The sequence below is a fragment of the Acomys minous genome (assembly GCF_964271855.1).
Source record: "Acomys minous genome assembly, chromosome: 14".
Classification (NCBI taxonomy): Eukaryota; Metazoa; Chordata; class Mammalia; order Rodentia; family Muridae; genus Acomys; species Acomys minous.
In genome coordinates, this window is record NC_140496.1 from 4406812 (window position 1) to 4422292 (window position 15481).

General features: G+C 52.7%; 1 protein-coding gene across 1 annotated transcript in view; it reads right to left on the bottom strand.

The window, feature by feature from the left end:
* Positions 1 to 15481, bottom strand: part of GALNT2 (polypeptide N-acetylgalactosaminyltransferase 2) — a 115266-nt gene that overhangs the window by 98717 nt on the left and 1068 nt on the right. The gene's annotated exons all lie outside the window — the stretch shown is intronic.

A 15481-nucleotide genomic window follows, 5' to 3' on the forward strand; every position in this document is an offset into this window, starting at 1 on the left:
GAGGCAGAGCTATGGCAGCAGATCCAGGCACCTCCTTAAATAACAGACTGCATAAGCACACACACCATCTTTGCAATATGCCATTGACCAGCGCTGTGCATGACCTTGAACTCAGCACCCACGGGATTCTTTTTTTTTTTTTGGTCTTTTGAGACAGGGTTTCTCTGTGTAGCCTTGGCTGTCCTGGACTCACTCTGTAGACCAGGCTGGCCTCGAACTCACAGTGATCCGCCTGCCTCTGCCTCCCGAGTGCTGGGATTAAAGGTGTGCGCCACCACGCCCGGCTACCCACGGGATTCTTATCAAGTTGAAAGGCTACCAAAAATCAAGCCGGGCAGTGGTGATGCACACCAAAAATCTCTTCAAGCCAGGCAGTGGTGATGCACACCTTTAGATGCCAGCACTCAGGAGGCAGAGGCAGGTGGACCTCTGTGAGTTCAAGACCAGCCTGGTCTACAGAGAGAGTTCCAGGACAGCCAGGCCTACACAGAGAAACCCTGTCTTGAAAAACAGTCTCCGTATGTCTTCAGATGTCTCATTTTCTGAGAAAATGTGAATTGTGTAGCTCAACAAGTTGACTTCCTTGTTTTGGCTACCCATGTACACCTATGGCTGACGTGCCAAAGCCAGGTGGGTCCTGGAGCCCCTCAGATTGCTGACTGATCCGGGGGCGGGGTCTGCATCCTACTCTCACGCCACCCTCGCATCACATGGTCCTACAGCTCCTGTTTTGTTTTTAACCTGTATAAACCGTTTTAACTGCATTACTACTGTGCACATGTGTGATATGTGTGTGAGTGTGAGTGCACACCTGAACATGAGAGAACAACTTCCAGACTTGGTTTTCTCCTCCACTGTGACTTCTGGGAACTGAACTCAGATCACGCATGAACACAGCCATGTGCGCTGTGACGGCTAGATTTTGTCAACTTGATACAAACTAAAGTCACCTAGGCTGAGGTACCGACTCCATCAGACTGGCCCATGGGCAAGCCTATAGGGCATTTTCTTGACTAGTGGTTGACTCGGCAGGGCCCACGAGTAAGAAAGCAGGCTGAGTAAGCTGTGGGAAGCAAGGCAGTCAGCAGTGCCCCTCCGCAGTGCAGCGTCAGTTCCTGTCTCAGTTTCCCTCCATGCCGGGTTATACCCGGTAATAAGCCCTGACCACACCTTCCAGTGCTTTTGTCCAATGGGTCATCACGGAAAGACACACAGCCAGTGCTCCTACACACTGAGCAATCTACAGTTTAACGCTTTCCTAACAGCTGCCTGGAGTCTCTTTAGAAATATCTATAGTGTACCAAGTGGACACGGACTCTGGAGGACACAGGAAATCATCACTCTGAAAGTAAAGCCAAAAGAGAACGGACAGTGGCAGCCACCTGTAGTCAGCCCTTCCCAGGACCTCCTCCAGTCAGCCTTCCCAGGGGACCCCCAGTCAGCCTTCCCAGGGCCCCCCCAGTCAGCCTTCCCAGGGCCCCCCCAGTCAGCCTTCCCAGGGCTCCCCCAGTCAGCCTTCCCAGGGCTCCCCCAGTCAGCCTTCCCAGGGCTCCTCCAGTCAGCCTTCCCAGGGCCCCCCCAGTCAGCCTTCCCAGGGGCTCCCCCAGTCCGCCTTCCCAGGGGCCCCCCAGTCAGCCTTCCCAGGGGCCCCCCAGTCAGCCTTCCCAGGGCCCCCCCAGTCCGCCTTCCCAGGGCCCCCCCAGTCAGCCTTCCCAGGGGCCCCCCCAGTCTCACCAAGGCAAAGAACAGTGGAGAGAAGAGAACGGAGAGAATGTCTCTGTAAGACACGCAGCAGCAGTCCCCTCAGGAGAGCGAGCACAACTCACACAAGCACCAACCGCAGTCTAAAGAAGCACAACCCACCTGCTGTCCACCCACCTGCCGTCCACCACAGTCAGAAAGCAGGCTGCTCGGACCAGCCAGAACCTAATCAGAGCTCCCGGTATTCCCGCACCAGAGTGGTTTCCATATACATGGCCACCTGGGTGACACCGGCAGCCAGGTGACACGTCCATGTGCCAAGAAAGCCACAACTGCGGGTGCAGCTTCCACCTGGGTCGAAGAAAACCCAGGGAGGTCACACTGAGCCTCTGTACCCCCCAGGGAGCATGGCTACAGCAGGGGCAACAGGACAGGCAAAGAGGAACCAAGCTCCCTCCCTCCCTCCCTCCCTCCCTCCCTCTCCCTCTCCCTCTCCCTCTCTCTCATCACAGCAGGAGCAGATAGTCTGGGGCTGAGAACAGCAAAGGATAAAAGGCAGGCTGGGACTCTGAGGAGGAGGGATCAGTGCTTCAGGGAAGAAGGCCAGTCATCAAGACTCCAGCAATAAGAAGCAACACTCACTGGGAGCCAGCAACTGAGTCTTCCTCACCGGAAGACCACACTCCATCGGTCAAACAGGGCTCTGACTGGAGAGCCATCACCCCACAAAGAGGAAGCCTGAGAAATGACTCCAAGCTGCTCCACACGTGACAGCTCCTGGAATCTACACCAGGGGAGTGCGCACCCAGATTGAGAACCACAAGACCACTATGGGTGCTACAGTAAAAGAGCCAAGGGAAGGGCAAGCTGTGCAGGGAAACTGAGGCATGGGGTAGGGTTGAAAGAGGACAGAAAAGGGCAGCAGGGAGTCGTCAGAGGCTCCTGCTGGTATGGGATTCAAGTACAGCCAAAAGGCTGATCTTTCACCACAACCTTCCAATTGGGAAATTCAGTAGTTAGTACTGGGCATCCCTTGAGGCAACTCTTAAGAAACGCAGTCAAGGCATGCCTCAGCAGGCAGGCCCCGGCCCTCTGAAGAGAGCTGCACTAGCTGACAGAGGTTGTACCAACACTGGCAGGCTTAGAGTTTGCATACAGGAGGAGGGTAGATGTCAACAAGTGCCAGAATCTTCACAGGAGAGAGTCACCCGTGCTGCGAGAGTGCACCGGCTTTACAGAGGGCTGTCATCTGTATCCAGGTGCCCTGTAACCGCTTCCTGGGACACTGAAACATTCCATCCTGCAGGAAGTTCTTTAAACAGGAAAGCAAACAACTCGGAATAGTTTCAGGAAGTCCCTCAAACTGAGCAGATTCACTAGGCCCCTCCCTGACTCAGGGAGCAATAAAAGCTGAGCGTCCCTTCAGAGGGAAGGAAGCCAAGCAGCAAAGACCAGCTATCTGCCTGAAAGAAGCAGAAATTGCCAGGCATGGTGGCACACGCCTTTTATCCCAGCACTTGGTGATAGCCACTGAGTGTTTCAGCAGCTCTGAGCCCCGTCTTACACCTCAAGGACGTAGCTCAGACCAAGGAATGTAAGCACAGGTGATCCAACTTCAGGCTAGCTGCTGGCGCTGCCCTCAGCAGCTAGAGTCCCTGTCCTCAGGGGGTCTGAGGGGTGAACCTGTACGTGAGCTCCAAGAGTCCTCTCATGACACCCCCAACGTTACACACACACACACACATCCACGCTGTCCTGTTTGAATACTTTACAATACTGTTCTATGAAGTGTTTCATAAGCTCAGCTGGGAAACTGAGACTTCAGACTCAGGGGAGGGCTGTCCTGAGAGTCAGGAACAACTGTCTGACCCTGCATTGAGCAGCACTCCTCAGGTGCAGACTGCAACTCCACCCACGAACCCACCAGGACCTAATGGCTTACTGAGCGCAAACACAGCTGGGCAGGTCAGTGACACCGCAGTGACGGGCTTCAAGAGAACTTTGGAGAGAAACAGGTACAGCAGGTACCATAAGTACAAGAGAAACTTCACCTCAGAAACAACGCTGACTCCCGACCTTGGCAGCACTGAGGACTACCTCACACAGCAGGTTCCAGTACAGAAGGGTAAAATGAAGGCCGGCAGTGATGGCACACACCTTTAATTGCAGCACTTGGGAGGCAGAGGCAGGTGGATCGCTGTGAGTTCAAGGCCAGCCTGGGCTACAAAGTGAGGCCAGGACAGCCAAGGATATACAGAACAACTCTATCTTGAAAAACCAAAACCCAAAATAAATAAATAAATAAATAAGAGGGGTAAAATGACCTAGACCCCACAGGCTAGGTCCCGGAAGGGAGGCGCAGGCCAGCCAGCAGCTAGCACCAAGCATCTGGGAGCTGGCAGAGCCCTTCTCCTGTAGGTTGGAGCATGTGGAGAATAGGGCTGGGCTATCAACCACCCAAGAAAGCTAACAGGCCCCAGGATAGCTATCACTCTGGGCCACGTACTTACAGCTGGTCCCAATTAACCCAGATGCAGCGATGTTGCGGCCACATGGCCATTCATTCACCTGAGAAAGCTCAGCCCTGAACACCTGCCCCCACCACAGCATAAGGCAGCTTTCTGAAAGATGTACCAGTGCCCTGGCGTTGGGTTCTAAATTTTGAAAGCCTGAGCCACACTGCAAGCACCAAAGGCCACAGGCCACCCACTCCCCTGCTCCACTGGCCCAGCGCCTAACTGGCCTTCTGTGTGTGCCTTCCTGCCTGTGGCCTGGCCGTCAGCCAGGGTGGCCAACTTTCCAGACGCTGTCAGCTACTCTTGTGCAAGCCTCCCCCTCTTGACAGACAGCTGCCACGCTCCCTTCCCGGAGTGGCTGAGTCAGGCTCTCTTGCAGCTCAACACTGAGAAGGAACAAAAAAGAGCCACTTGGACGAAGGGACACACAGGTGTTGCATGAACTTCCTTGGGGAGATGTAAACAAACACCTATACGCCTAGACAGGGCACCAACAACAGACAGGAACCAGACCACAAAGTCAACTGGTGAACCAATGAGTTTATCCGGCTAACTTACAAAGCACAGGTGACGCCAAATCAGCACCACCACCAAAACCTCACCTTATTGGGGATGCCGACCTACCTATAGCTACACAGATGGACTGAGTCCTGATGACTCCTGGACCTCTCCCATGACTCAATTCCCCTACTTCCTCCTCTAACTCCTCCTCCCCTGGCTGGCAGGAAGTCCAGCCCTATTCTCTCCCCTGCTCAGCGATTGGCTGTAAGCTACTTTATTGGCATAGCAGGGAACAACTAGGGAGCAGTGTTTACACAACATTGAGCCAGGTTCTCAGAACAAGGATTGCAACCAGGTAAGGGGGAGGGGTGTAGAAATCAGCATTTGAATTAAACAACATTATGCCTATAAGACCCTGTTCAGTAGCCACCCAGTCCTTGCACTAGGGCCACCTGTTACTCTCGGAGGCCTTCGAGCATCACTGCCCCAGGACTACTGCTATACTCTGACCTTGAAATAGGGACCACCCATGATTGGGAGGTGTCTGGAGAGGTGATGCTAAGGTGAGACTTTCTGGTGGTGCTGCTGATTGTGGGGAGGGGAATCACCTGTGCTTTGTAAGCAGGCCTCACAGAACCATAGCTCCTCAGTAACAAGAGGGACCTTCCTAGATCCAAGACAACCCCAGGTGGCCCAAAGGAGGGAAGACAGTCCGTGAAGACAGAGAAAGCCTCTGCTCCTCGTGTCTGCCCCCAAAAAGCACCTCTCCAGCAGAGGGGCCTGGCTGCTGCACAGAAGGGAAAACGAGCACAGGTGCATGGAGAGGCAGCAAAGAGGCGCCACTGACCCCAGCACACTCCTCCTCACCATGGTCCATGCACACAGGACCCCAGAGTCACTCCAGGGTAACATAGGGCTGAGACAGCCTTCCTCATGCCCAGCATCCTCACCAACATCCAGACTTTAGTTTATTCTCTGCTGGGATCATTACAAGGTGACGTTTGTTCATCTGCAATCGGGGAGTGCATGTGTAAACTTCGAGCCCACGGACAGAGGCAGCCCTCCACCCCAGCAGCAGCGGCGCTGTCCTGCCACACTTACGCATTGGTCTTGCCTGTGTCAGTCACTGCTCCAGAGGCGAGCAGAAGCTGAACTAATGAAATGAAAAGCATGTGTACCAACTGGATCCATGTGGGAAAGTTTGAGGTAGCAAGTAACACTGAGATAGTTACAATTCAAGATGTTGAAACAACCAGTTAACAATTAGTTTCAAAAAAATAATTATACAGCCACACAGTTAAAACACAAATCCTGATACAAATTTTCAAAAACAAGTTACAGGGGATCAAAGGAAGGAATTCGGAAAGAACTCTGAGAAACCCAGCACTAGGTATGAAGGCTGAGGTCTGTGCACTGCCTCTCACAATGGAGGCCGCATAGCCTGCCATCTTCTCTGGACTCACTCCTCAGGGGAAGAAAGAGCACGGGTGCAGAGTTCTGTCATATTAGCTCTTCTCAAGCAGCCCACTGTGTGGGACAACATCCCCACTGTCCCCTCACGGGGGACATTCCCTGGCACCCACCTTTAACATACCACTTAACACTATGAGCAGCTATCACAATGCTGAACCTTTGCTGTTTATATGCACTGACATGCTGCACACTGCAAACTGCTGAGACAGACAAATGAGGGAGCCACACAGAATGCCTAAGTGACTTGCTTGAGGTCACAGGGCCACCCAGGAAGCCAGATCTCATACCCAGCAGACTGGCCCAGGCCCAGGCCCAGCACTTTGCTATGTCCTCTTTACCATATCGCACCAGTTCTACAGAAGAACCCAGAGCCAGGGTGCAGTAACAGGCTGTTCCCAACCCCCGCAACGTAGCCTTCAGAGAATCCACGTAACCCTCCACAATCCCACTCTCCATGCCTCGGTGACTAGGTGGCAGAGAGGCCACTGGACTGTTCTCGGGCCTCACACTGGACCTGCTCATGGATCTGGGCAAGCTAGAGGCCAGAACAGGCAAACAACATTATGTGCTGCCCATGTGTGGTTAGGGAGAAAAACTCTAAAACAAAACACTATAGGAATGCTAACAGCACCAAGCCAGGAAGGGAAGATAGTTCACTCCTTCCTATAATAAGCCACCTGAACTAGTTCACACCATCCTAGAAGATGGCAGGTGGCCCACACTGTTCCATGATGCCTGCTGCTGTGTGCTCTTGGATTCTGTCATGGCACGCGCCACCCCAGCCCTCACCTGCCTCTATGGGCTCAAAGGTGAGGCTGGGCCGCGACAGCCACACCCCTTTCACAACGCCAGGCTTGGGCCTGGTCCTCAGACCACCCAGAAACCCAGACATTCCCGCTCTGTGCCTTTCTGCTCCCCCACGTCAGCAGTTTTGATGGAGGGTAAAGAGACAACAGTCCTGTAAGGAGCAGCCTCTGCTTGAAGATGGGCTGAGTCCGAGAGAGCAGACCTGCTATTTGGGCCTGTGTACCAGACAGGTTGTCAACAGGCCAGCCAGCACTGGATTTCCCTGAAGCCTTATTTTAGGCTTATTTTAGGCTTTAGGGACCTTAAAACAGCCTGACGTTGCTACTGCATGACCTGGAGGACAGTCTGGTAACCTTGGGGCTTTCTAGAAACTAAATGTGCGCTCAGAGGAGAAACTTCCCAGCCCAGTGCTGCCCTAGGCCTTTAAAGAAACGGCAAGGGCCCGGAGCCTTTCAGGAACTGCAGAGACAAGGCTGATATAAACTGAAGTCACCAGGAATTATACCTTACAAAAAATATCCAGAATCACACCCTTGCCAAAATCACCAGTTACAGACACAATATCATATGTGGGACTTTTGCAATAGCATCCTATTGGAAGAACAAAAAGGAATAATATAGACTTATTAATCGCCTCCCACTCCATCTTCCTGCCATGATAAGGCAAGGTGTTGACACATACACAGAGCAATCAAGCAACCCCCGCTTGCTGGGTAAGGGGCAGTGAGCTGCTGATGGTAGCTTAGGGGACAGTGACACACTCTGCCACTAAGACGGGTATCAAAGGCAGCCAGTAGGGTGATTCTTACAGGAAAAAATTGGTGACAAATGGTGAATGCTTTCCTGTCAGGATCTTCCGGACTTCAAAGCAACGCTGATAAGACCTCACTAAGTGTTTCTGAACCACAGAAGGGACACCGCTAGCTGGTTGGTAACTGAGATCTCAGTGTAAGACAGGACCGCCCTTCTACAACCTGGCACCCAGAGTGACCTCTTACATGGTTAACACTCCAGAGTGCTCTCTGAATGGGAGCACACTCACAGCTGCTCTCTGAAGTAAGAAGTACCTCTCTAACAGGATTCTGGGAATGGAGTAGTCAGAGGCCAGCCTCCTTTGTCAGAGAGACCTGGAGAGCAACTGGGTTCTCCTGGGTGACAAGGAGCAGGGCCCTGGCCCATTCTGAGACGACCCCTGCCCTCAGCTGAACACGAGAAACTGGAGTATGTCTTCCAAAACCCACCCAGGTCTCTGCAAGCTGGGCTAGGTCCCGAAGCATCACAGCAGGTTCAGCAGCTCAATCCACCGGACATATGTCAAAAGCTTAAAAGAAAATCCAAAAACAATAATCCTAGAAATCTTGTCAAGATGAGACGGGAACAGACGGTGAAATGGAGACCTCGGCAGGATTCAGGGGAGAAGTGTGGAGTTAGGGGTGGCTAATTATACAACTGCCAACTTGCCTTGAGGGTCCAGAGCCAACAGCCCTTAGCACTTTTATGGTTCCTCCCTCCCTTGGGAAATGCTGTCACCAGCAATCTTGATGACACAGTGGATGACTGAGAAAAACAGACAGAAAGTGGCTGGACTCAGAAAAGGCTTCGGGAACACCTTACCCAAAATATTCCACTTATGTTTTCCTTTGTGTCTATGTGCAGGAGGGATATACAGAAAATTCTATGTCTAATTAAGTCTGAAAGGGCTTTTTCAATGAGTAGGAAATAAAAATGTTAACTGATAAGAAAGCATGCTATTCAAATGGACATAAGCAACAGAGTATTTTACAAATAAGGGAGCCTTGAGTCGATGAAGGGGGTTACAGATGAGAGAAACAGCCGGGTGTGGTAGGGCACGCCTTTAATCTCAACAGAAAAGGTGGATCACTGTGAGTTCAAGGACAGCCTGGTCTACAAAGAGAGTCCAGGACAGCCAAGGCTACACAGAGAAACCCTGTCTCAAAACAAAACACAGATGGAGAGAAACTAATGGTGACTGAAAGTGAGCTGGGAAGGCAAAATGCCAAGGCTGGGAGGGGACAGAGAGGAGGTGGCCTCTAGAAGCAAAGGTTCAGCAAGTGGGTCAACAGGAAAGCCCAAAGCAGCCAGAACATGGCATCCAGGCCTTAAGGCATACTATGCCGGGCCAATCGGCTCTGCTCTGCACTACAACAGCCACATGCATTCCCGAGTGAGCATCTGACTCGCCCTGGACCTAGAGTGCCCTTAATTTATAGGCAGCGCTCAGTCCAAGCCTTTAATTGGCCCCGGGCACCTCAAGTTCCCAGCTCAAGTGATTTAGCTGGGAAAGACCTTTCATCTGAAGGCAAGGATTCTCCAAAGCAAGGACTCAAAGGTCACACCTGGGCTGGCCTTCCAGGAAGATGTCAGAAGCCACTACAGCAGCCCTGAACCTGAAGGCCTCCCTACAACCTGTCCCGAGCTGACGCGTAGCGACTCCAGCAACTTCCTCCACAAGTACCCAGAAGGCCCCACGTAACAACCCCCGCCCCCAAAGATGCCTGCCCGCCCGCCCTGGGAACACAGGTGACACACAGCTCTCACCTGGGGACCTGCAGGAGTTGTTTTCACCAGTTATGTCCCTCAGCAACTCTAGGCAGTTAAGTCACAGCGTCATCTGTGGTGTTCTACAAACATCACAGATCCCAGCGCCCTGACATGGCATACACTACAAAGTGCCACCTCCCCAAAGCAGGGCACCAGCAGGCTCTGGTTTCTGCCCTCTTGCAATTGTGACCCACCCGCCCCAACTGGGTACCTCCAGCTGCTCCAGGGGATGGAGCAGGAGTTGGGGAGGAAAGGATGCCTCGCTGAGCCCTGACTTGTGGACACACCTAAACCACGACCTGCTACCCTGTCTGCCCTGCTGCGCCTCGCAGAAAAGCTCAGGAATCCAGAGACTAAGTAAATGGAAACAAAAAGACCAGGCCTCCCTTGTCAGAAGAGCCACTCTTCAGTGAGCACAAGGCAGGCAGGTGGAGAGGCAGGCTGGGCACGCAGGAACACGGGGCCTCAGGAGCCAAGGGCTTCACCACTGGGCGGGAGCCACTGTCTTCATAGCCTGCATGTCCTCTGCCCCTACACACTGCTGTTTGCCAGCACTACCCTTTATGTGACACTGCCTAGGGCTTCTGTCCCCCAACACGGTGAAGTGCATATCACAGTCCACTGGGCTCCCAGGAGGGTTCCGGACACAGCTATCTAGGCACACAGGGAGACACCTGACAGGAGAATGAAAGAGACAGATCCCGGTGTCACTCCCCCAGCCAGTGGAGCATCAAGGACAGCTGCTTCCGGTCAGGTCAAAGCCTGACGGTCAGAGGGTAAATCAATGATACACTAAGATAGGGCGAGCAGCCTGCAGCTGCCATCAGGGCACTCCTGAGCATCCTGGCTTCAGGGTGCCTCCCCCAAGTCACCACCACAGTAAGGGAAAGGGACCAGGAAGCCTGGGAGTCATACCCGCAGCTCTGTGACCCTGTGACAAGCCTCTTGCCTTCCCTACAACTTCTTCAGGGTGTGATACATGCTGTAAGGGACGTATGTGCCATGTGTGCACGTATGTGCCATGTGTGCACGTATGTGGTATGCAGTAGGTGCTAAGCAGGTGTCTATTAGATTTTAAAACTTAGTCCTCACATGAGTACCCCCTAAAAGGGGCCCCCATAGGCCTCACAGAGTGGCTGTTTCCTTCTGGGAAGTCCCAGCCACAAAAGACAAGCAAGAAAAAGCAAACCAGTAACTAGTGCCCTCAACATACAGGCCAACTCTGCCCCATGGCGCGGCAGCATCTGGTATAACTATGAGGGGTGCCGGCACCCAGGGTGCAGAGGCTGGCAACGCTGGGAACCCCCTACAGTCGAGAGAGTGGACCCCATGAAGATGAAGCCTCCAACCACCGCCGCTGCTAAGACTGTATTCCAATGACCCTGTCCCACCCATTTCCAGGCACTCCTCCCCCTTAGGAGAGACAGGAACTGCCCACCTTGAAGGATCAGGGGACAGCTTACTCCTCCATCATGTCTAGGAGGAAGGAGCCGTTCACTAGGATGACAGCCTGCTACGATTGGCTGGGCCATGGATGACAGGTACTAGCTTGGCCCCAGACGGCCACCCTCCCCTGCAGTTTTGTCAGAGCCAGCCTCAGGATGACAGATGGCTCCTAGGAAAAGTCAAAATCCAGCCCCACAAGTGAGAGTTCAAGGAACAGGGCCTGTTTCTCCACATATCCAGCGCGGATGAATCACGGCTGTCAACAGGTCAGCAGGCAAGGAAATCCGATCTGTCCTGTACATGGCACACACCTCCTAGGCCCACACGACTGGACAGGACTAAGTACAGACAAGCCAGCTTTATAGTGCAGACCAAGGCAGGAGAGGGCTAGGCACATCCAGACCACCCCAGGCAGTGGGGGGCCTGAAACAGCAAAGGTCCCAGCAGGTGGGAAGATTGGTTTGGAAGCCTGCTTCCCGCCCCAGAAATAAGTCCATGGTCTCCGGGAGTGAGGCAGGGGGCCTTCTGGATATGGAACGCAGTCCAGGACAGCCTCTGAGCCTGGGCTTAATTCTGACTATAATGTTCAAGGTCAGGGAGTCTTCCCACTCACAGAGAACAAGGTCAGGAGAGGCTGTGGTGAGCTTCTCTGGTTCATCAGAGCGACAGTGACCATCCAGCTAGGAAAGCTGCCCGCCTGGTCCAGCCTGCCCCGAAGCTCCTTGGGCAGTCTCTGTGGGAAGCACTACTGGGCTCTTGCATCAAAAGAGACCTCAGCAGGAAGGAGCTGAAACCATGTGGGCAGATCAAGCACTTCTGCTCAAGTGAAGGCCAGGCCTCAAGTCACAGAGAAGAGGTGAGCACTCCAAATCCCAGGACTGTAAGACGTGCTTTGGCAGGGCAGGGAAGTGAGCACAGGAACCCTACTGAGTGACAGGGCTCACCTTTAGATGCTGCTTGTGGAAACAGGGGCCAAGAGGGAGACTAAGTCTCTCAAAAACCATAGGGGGTGGTGGGCAGGGAGAGACAAGCAATTAGCACCTAGGTGATTAAAACAATGGCCAGCAAACTATCTGGCCTGGCTTCACAGTACTTACATACATACATACAATGGCCTGGCTACCTACCTACCTACCTACCTACCTACATACATACATACAATGGCCTGGCTACATACATACATACATACATACATACATACATACATACAACGGCCCAGCTACATGCATGCATGCATACATACATACATACATACATACGTACAATGGCCCGGCTACATGCATACATACACACAATGGCCTAGCCAGCACATCTCAGTGACCCCATCAAGCCGAGCTCTCACACCGCTGGACAGGAAGACATCAGGGGAGTGGGCTTAGCCAAGGCCCGGGTCTCTCTCCCTGTGCACTCAGCTGGGCCTGCAGGAGACTATGTGAGGCCTCCCCAGAAACAGCCTCTGCCTGAGCCTCCACTCAGTGCCCAGGCAGCCACCTCTAACACAGCTTTGGGCAGGGACATCAGAGCAGCCTTGGGCTGACATCACGTTCCTCAGAAACCTGAGAAGACAGCAGCAACAGAGAAGCAACAAGCACCTCTGTTTTCCCAACCCTTCTTCCTACCACCTCTCACATGCTTAGATAGGAAGGGCAGTAAACAACCACCATCCCTTACCTCACCCCACCCCACCCCACCCCCACCACTCCCTCAGGTTTCTATTGTATTTGTAACCCACCCCCTAACCCTACTAGGCTGCCACGACAGAGCTCTGGAGCAGAGGACTTTATTTTCCTTAGGGAGGTTTAGCTGGGCTTCCCTGGCTATCCTCCCACCTCCACGGCAGTCCTCACTGTGGTTTTGAAGCAGGGTCTCATGTAGCCCAGGCTAGCCTAGACTTGAAGATGATAGGTAAGAAAGGGTGGCCTTGAACTCCTGCTCCTCCTGCTCCCACCTGCCGAGTACTGGGATGGCAGGCCTGTGTCTTACTCGGTGCAATGGCCTTCCGTAAGTTGTCCTTATCCCTGGTAACAGGAAACAGCACTGTGTGGCAGCCTCTTGTCAGCCTCCAATAAGCCCGGCTACTCTTCCTGACCAGGGATCAGGGAAGAGCGAGAAGCAGCCCTAGCCCTCCCACCACGTAGACAGCTAGACCTGTTGCACAGAGAAACCCTGGCTCAAAAAACCAAAAAGGCACGGTATAAGGATGCTAATCTCCCAACCTTCAAGACAGGTTTCTCTGTGTAGCCTTGGCTGTCCTGGACTCACTTTTTGTAGCCCAGGCTGGCCTTGGTGGGTGCTACTGTGCCTAAGATCTCCCAACTGTCTGATGAGACCACTGGAAGGTAGAGATCATCAGTGAGGAAGGGAGGGGCCACTAAGCAAAAGGAAGACAACAAGATGTTACTGAGCACCAGCGGGAGCACCGGGCCTTCACCTTCCACTTACACGTCCAAGCAGTGCCTACGCAAGAGGGTAGTGACTTCCTCCAAATCAGCCAGGTGGACTAGTGAGGCCGCATGCCATGAAACGCCCCTCCCCAATGCCAAACACCTGCACCTGAGGCCCAGAGCAAGGGTGCAGCCCCGGTGCCAGCTCCCAGGAAGAGGGCCCCGAGCTGAGCTCACTGCTCTCCTCCTGGGATCCCCTTCCTGTCGCTACACTTCAGCCAGAGGCTGCTTCCTTTCACCAGCATTCCCTCCTCCTTCCTCTGCAGCTCCATCCACTGCCAGCACATCAGGGCCCCAGGGAAACTTAACATGATTAAAATTTTAAAGCATTTAAGATGCTCAAAGGAAAGGCATTCTTGAAGTGCAAATCATCAGTTTAGGGAGGAAAGAGTAAATATGGCAGGGGGAGATACCTATACAAATGAAATGCAATTTTAAACATTATGCATAAATTGCTTTACTGTGGAGCCCCAGCATTTCAGAATCGCAGCATTGAGTCCCACGGTTTCCAGCAAATGCTGACAGCTGGTTTTCTACTTGTCAGTGCATTCAATCTGTAGTCTGAGGTGAGCTGACTTACTGGGCTTTGCTAAGTAAGTGAGGAAGAGCAGCTCTGGTTGGCGTTGTTTAGCAGGCAGGGCACACAGTGCACAGCCTGGCCTGGCTGCTGAAGCAGCTGAAATCCTAACAGGATGCCTCAGACAATCCGCAAAGCACAATCCTGAAGCTTGGGCCCATGGGAAAAAAAACACTGGACCATGAAGGGCCTAACTGAGGATGGAACAAGGGCCCCGCTGTGAGCAGCACCAGACACAAGAAGAAATGCTGTCTACTTAGCTCTAAAAACAAAACAAAACAAAACAAAACAAAAACAACCCTACAGGCTTTCAATAACCCCGCTCTTCTTATTTTCACAGTCATGTTAAATTGCAGGGTCTTCTAGTGTTTAAACCCACTAGGGGACTCAAGACGACACTCCATGGTTTTGGGGCACCCTCTGCTTTTCTCAGGGTCCACCTTGCTACATTGATCAGCACTATTGAAATTTCTACCCTTGTGTTTACACACCTCTTCGCGCCCTGCAAATCACTAAGCCATGATACTCCGAGCCAGGACTGCATTTTATGGCTCACTATCAGCAGAATCTCAGGCCCTCAATCCAGGGATAAACGTTCATCTCCCCTACTTTTCCTGCAGGGTCTCCATCAGATCACAAAGAGGTCTTGGGCTTTCTTCAAACCTAAGGTTTATACCTCAGAGGCATCCAAAGGACTTTAATGGAGAGATCAGCCAACTGCCTGCCAAGAGACGCCACTGACAGGGCTAACGCTACAGGTGCTTTTTTCCAACCCGAGCCAATCCAAGGCTTTGTCAGTTTGCCTTTCTTTGTGCGGAGGGCAAAAGGCATTGTCAGCAACCAGGCTATTCCTGGGGAAGACAAGTGGGTACAAACCACACCTACTCAGAGGCACTATGGTTCTCAAAAAACCTGCTGCTGCCACCAGCCAGCCACACGTAATAGACTTAAAAACTAGCAGGAGCTCCCAACGCACCCAACCATTCAGAAAACAGAGCTGAGAGTCAGTGTCAACTAACTCCACACAAGCCAAGCACAGGGAAACATTGTTTCTACTTTCGCTACAGCAAATAAAAAGAAAATTATGAAATCCTCCAAGCACTAAAAAGGCACTTCCACCTCCCCCCCCCCCTCCATAGCTGCAGCTAGGAATAACTTGAAGATGCCAGAAGAAAAAAGGAGTCAGCCTTTGACATTCTGCGTCTGACTAGGGGTAAAGTCGGCTCGCTTCCTACTCAAGAGCCCATCCCCTAGCTCCCGCAGCCCAGCCCTGGTCTACTTCCATTCTTTTCTGGTCGCGACCCTCGACATCAAGCAAGGAAGGTTACAGATCTTTGGAAAAGATGATAACTATGTTTTGAAACTCATTTAGCTAGCAAAACATCACAAACCCCTCCGGAAAGGATACAGCAGCCCAGAGCAGACAGCACCAACTACCGCCAAGGACCTCACGC